At 40.2% G+C, this 5,635-nt stretch overlaps 1 long non-coding RNA gene across 1 annotated transcript; it reads left to right on the top strand.

The window, feature by feature from the left end:
* The first annotated feature begins 179 nt into the window (after positions 1 to 179).
* LOC115106847 (uncharacterized) lies at positions 180 to 5,077 on the top strand. Its single transcript, XR_003860112.2, has 3 exons — positions 180 to 268; positions 3,332 to 3,449; positions 3,540 to 5,077. It is a non-coding gene; the product is annotated as an uncharacterized LOC115106847 (long non-coding RNA).
* The last annotated feature ends 558 nt before the right edge of the window (positions 5,078 to 5,635 follow it).

Here is a 5,635-nt window from a genome sequence, read left to right as displayed (position 1 = left end):
ATTACAAAGTGAAAAGAGTTGACGTTGCATGCAGATCAGCCAAATGGTGTACAATTTGCTGCGCACTGCACAGTAAACACTCATGAGCAGGACTTGAGCAACGTCACTACCTCTTCATCGTCACTGTTGTGTTTGCGGTAGAAATGGGTACTTGCTTGGAGAAGGCACGACAAAGAAGGAAAGAAGGCTGGGTTTAAGGGCCCACACGCGTTTATCGAAGGAAGAATGATTACTGGGTAACTCTGTTGACATGAACCAAATTGGAACTGTGAGTAATACAATGAGTACAGTTAATGTACTGCCACGAGTAAATGTACCGTTCGAACTACAACCGATGAACACTTGCCAACAACAACAAAAGGAAGTAAATAGATTTGTTATTCTGTTAACCACCACCGCTACCTCAGCCGAGCGTAGTTTTCCGTCGGAGTAATCGTCTCAAGGTTCACTGTTTGTTTTATTGGTCACATTACTACTTGTGTTATCTAATTTGTGTTCTTTCTTTTTTTTAATGCCGGAGTTCGTTTTCAGTTCACTCAATATCGTTAGCCTGAATGCTAGGGGTTTGAGATATCCTACAAAAAGGAAAGCTTTATGTTTATATTGTAAACGCAGTAGCGCAGATTGTGTCATTCAGGAAGGAAAGTGATTTTAAAACTTTGGAAAGCACAATGGGGAGATATGGCCTATTTCAGTCATGGATCAAATCATTCTGCTGGTGTTTTGACACTTATTCACAAGTTTAAAGGTGACGTTCTAGAATCCACATCTTCACAAGACGGGATATGGGTCATAGTAACTGTTAAACTCATCATCTGTAATGTATAACTCACATACTCCTAATAAGACCCTTTTTACCCAATTTACCAGGAAAGTACAGGATTTAAGCAACAAATACTCAGAGGCTTTTCTAATTATTTCAGGGGATTTTAATGAAACACCTGATGCATCTGCTGATCGTTTTCCTCCTAGAACGAGTCAAAGCCCTCAAAATAGTAACATTATCGTTACATTATGCAAGGATCTCTGTGTTGAGGATGCCTGGCGTTATTTCAATCCAAATGCAAAGGGTTATACCTGTACCAACAACTATGTCACGTAAATCTAGAATAGATTTATTCATAATGTCCCTCTTTTTGTTACAATTTATAGATGTAGATCATCAGTTGGCTCCCTTTTCTGATCATCACTTGATTTCCCTGAATTTACAAGCTACTAAAAAATCAAAAGGTACTCGAGGTTATTGGAAATTAAACAACACACTTCTTAAAGATACTAATCTCATTGAAAACATCAAATCATTAGCTAAATATATTTTTGCTAGAAAAGACTTGGGTCATGGAAGTAGATGGGAATTTTTCAAATATAAAGTGGCCATTAAACTCGCCAAAGAGCTGATGCAATTAAAGAGCCTTAGAGAAAAGGAGCTGATGAGCAAGCTTGACAGTTTTCTAAAGAAATATTAACTATCTGAAGAAGAGGAGTCTGTATTCAAGTCTTTACAACTAGAATTAGAACAGCTTTACACAGATTTGGACAGCAGGACGGTGGCCATGGAAGTCGGAATCCGCTAAGGAGTGTGTAACAACTCACCTGCTGAATCAACTAGCCCTGAAAATGGATGGCGCTGGAGCGGTGCATCTCCATGGTTCTCCTTAACCTTTTATTTAACTAGGCAAGTCAGTTAAGAACAAATTGTTATTTTACAATGAAGGTTTACCCCAGCCAAACCCTAACCCGGATGATGCTGGTGATTGAGACTGCATCTCTGTCAATTAGGTTAGTATTGTGGAGTAACTACAATGTTGTTGACATTGTTGGGCTCCAGAGTGGCACAGCGGTCTAGCCGGGGTAGGCCATCATTGTAAATAACAATTTGTTCTTAACTGACTTGCCTAGTTACAATAAAGGTTAAATAAAAAAGAAGTATTGTTACACCATCCAAAGTGTAATTAATATCTTCACCATGTTCAAAGGGATATTCAATGTCTGCTTTTACATTTTGTACCATCTACCAATAGGTGCCCTTCTTTGTGAGGCATTGGAAAACCTTCCTGGTGTTTTGTGGTTAAATCTGTGTTTGAAATTCACTGCTCGACTGAGGGACCTTACAGATAATTGTGTGTGTGTGTGGGAAACAGAGATGAGGTAGTCATTAAACAAATCATGTTAAGCACTATTATTGCACACAGAGTGAGTCTATGCAATTTATTATGTGATTTGTTAAGCACATTTGTAATCCTGAATTTATTTAGGCTTGCCATAACAAAGGTGTTGAGTACTTATTGACTCAAGACATTTCAGCTTTTCATTTTTTTATTAATTTGTAAGCATTTTCCAAAAAACATAATTCAACGTTGACATTGTGGGGTATTGTGTGTAGGCCAGTGACCCCCAAAAAATCTAAATTCAATAAATTACAAATTTGGGATGTAACAGCAAAATGTGGAAGAAGTAAAGGAGTGTGAAAACTTTCTGAAGACACTGTAGGTAGCTAGCTATCTTTTGATCTAGCGAGCCAGGCTAGCTAATGTAACTAGCTAGCTAGATACCTCATTTGAACGTAGTTAGGTCGTAGCTCATACAACTGTATTGTGTATTATCTAGATACTGCTGGTTATGTAACGTTATCATTTGATAATGCTAGCAAGGCAGGCTGGCTACAGGCTAGCTAATGTTAGTTAACTAACTAGCTAATGTTAGCCTACAAGTCGTATTTGCAAGTTATTTTGTAGCTCATACAGGTGTATTCCATTTTGTTTAGGGCAAAACTTAATAATGGATGTAGCTAACTCATGTCTGAGTCTGACTAATACAGTGAACTATTGGTGCTTTCAAGGGAACTAGGAGGGGGAAAAACTAGGTCAAATCATGACGTCAGTGATCTTCAGATCGGAAAGTCAGAGCACTTAGAAAAATGCCTGAGTTTGCAACTTGGAATTTCGAGTTGGAATACTGTTCAAAATTACATTTCCCAATCGGAGGTAATTTTTGTCCACACACTCACTAATGAATTTCTGGCTACACCACTGAGGTTAGGCATAAGGTTATCTGTGTGGTTAAGGTTAGGTTTAAAATCACATTTTAAGAAGAGCAATTGTAGAAATAGGCGGCCTATATGACTTTGTGGCTGTAACTAGTGACAACCTAGAATTATCTTGACCGAGGTTCCACCAGGCTGATCACTGAGTTTGTCATAATATTTCACTTTGCATATCATGACATCTGAAGTGAAATAGAAAGGTGAATGCAACGATCAGGTTGATTTCACCATGCTAATTATAACCACCATTAATAATGTAATCAGTGCTCTGTTTGTGTGACTGACCAGTATCTTTGAGGGGCCAGGAGCTCATCTATGCTGCCATGCCCATCAATGGGGTGCTGGCAAAGAACTTACCTCCAGCCTCACTTCTTGCCTCTGCTTACTAACGGTCGTCAATGGAGAGGTAGGTAGGTTTAGTCTGACCTGTTCAAACTTTAACAACATATCCTAACTGGCATTGGTAATCAAACAGTGACTGTGTATTTGTTCACAGATGCATCTATTGACCCAGCACTAGGAGACTTGCAAGGTGATGTGAAGTCCAGGCTGACATACGGGCTTCATACTGATGTCTCTAAATGGAGAGAGACCTGGTACTTGGCATGAACATTTTACTAGACAACTTTTACTTGTCTTTTTTTAAATTATTGAATTGAATGGTATCAGTCAATATGGGGAGGGAGAAACCCAGTGTATTCTGCACCAGGATCAGGTAACTCCTGGTGTATACAGGACACCATATAGGAAGGTATGACCACTCTGACATGTTTACCAAGGTAGCCCAATTATCACCAGACAAAATGTTGATAGGCACAGTATCTGTATCGGCAGGGAATGACAATGAATGATGAAAGGTGCACATTGTTATATCAGCAGAACACTGATTCTATGGTTTTATGTAAAGGGTTGTTTATTCTACATGGACCTGTTACTACATTTGAATGTTATCAAAACACTTAGTTTAGAATATCTACACACATTATTTTTATTTACCTTTATTTAACTTGGGATTCTTATTTACAATGACGGCCTACTAAAATGCCTCCTGCGGGGAAGGAGGCTGGAATTATTTTTTTTATTTTTTTTAATTCAACACGCATCACGACAAGAGAGACAACACTACATAAAGCGAGACCTAAGACAACAACATAGCATGGCAGCAACACATGACAACAAAGCATGGTAGCAACACAACATGACAACAAAATGGTATCAACACAGCATTTCAGCAGCACAACATGGTAGCAGCACAAAACAAGGTACAAACATTATTGGGCACAGACAACAGCACAAAGGGCAAGAAGGTAGAGACAACAATACATCACGCAAAGCAGCCACAACTGCCAGTAAGAGTGTCCATGATTGAGTCTTTGAATGAAGAGATTGAGATAACTGTCCAGTTTGAGTGTTTGTTGCAGCTCGTTCCAGTCGCTAGCTGCAGCAAACTGAAAAGACGAGTAACTCATGGATGTGTGCGCTTTGGGGACCTTGGTAGAACGGGTGTTGTATGTGGAGGATGAGGGCTGCATTAGATATCTCAGATGGGGCGGGGGAGTGAGGTCTAAGGGTTTTATAAATAAGCATCAACCAGTGGGTCTTGCGACGGGTATACAGAGATGACCAGTTTACAGAAGAGTATAGAGTGCAGTGATGTGTCCTATATGGAGCATTGGTGGCAAATCTGATGGCCGAATGGTAAAGAACATCTAGCCGCTCGAGAGCATCCTTACCTGCCAATCTATAAATTACATTCCCGTAATCTAGCATGGGTAAGATGGTCATCTGAATCAGGGTTAGTTTGGCAGCTGGGGTGAAAGAGGAACGATTACGATAGAAGAAACCAAATCTAGATTTAACTTTAGCCTGCAGCTTTGATATGTGCTGAGAGAAGGACAGTGTACCATCTAGCCATACTCCCAAGTACGTATATGAGGTAACTACCTCAAGTTCTAAACCCGCAGAGGTAGTAATCACACCTGTGGGAAGAGGGGCATTCGTCTTACCAAACCACATGGGGTGGGGGGGGGGGCAGCTGAGTATAAGACCTGTAAATTCAGCAATTGCATTCTTCTCATATTACTCTGTAGGCTACTAACCTATTAAAATATTCCTCCGGCGTTTCTCACCATACCAGCCTGTTGTTATTGAACTCCACCTGCAGGAGGTTTGTTTGTTGTGATTGAGGGGGGTCCAAATCAGCGGGTGCAGTTCCCCTTTAAGTTCTATCATTAGTCATTCAATTATATTACCTAATATATTTTCAAAACAGCCTTTACTTTAGGGGCCCAAATGTAATTTGATTGTTAAAAATGTTGAAGGGGATTCTCGTGTTTTGTTATTGTTCAAACTCATCATTTTACATTTTGATACACACAGAGGCTGGGAGGCCTACTGTTGTGGGAGGCAGAAGGTGGCCCCATCTTGTGGCAGTTAGTTCTATGACCACCAGACGGCATGTGAGCTCTCATTGCTTTTGTTAACCTGCTTGATTATGTACACTGAGTATACCCCCCTACAAGGTAGCGTTCCACAGGGATGCTGGCCCATGTTGGCTCCAATGCTTCCCACAGTTGTGTGGAGTTGGCTGGA

This window comes from Oncorhynchus nerka, linkage group LG3 (assembly GCF_034236695.1).
Source record: "Oncorhynchus nerka isolate Pitt River linkage group LG3, Oner_Uvic_2.0, whole genome shotgun sequence".
In the NCBI taxonomy this organism is placed as follows: Eukaryota; Metazoa; Chordata; class Actinopteri; order Salmoniformes; family Salmonidae; genus Oncorhynchus; species Oncorhynchus nerka.
This window is presented reverse-complemented; position numbering and strand designations above follow the sequence as displayed.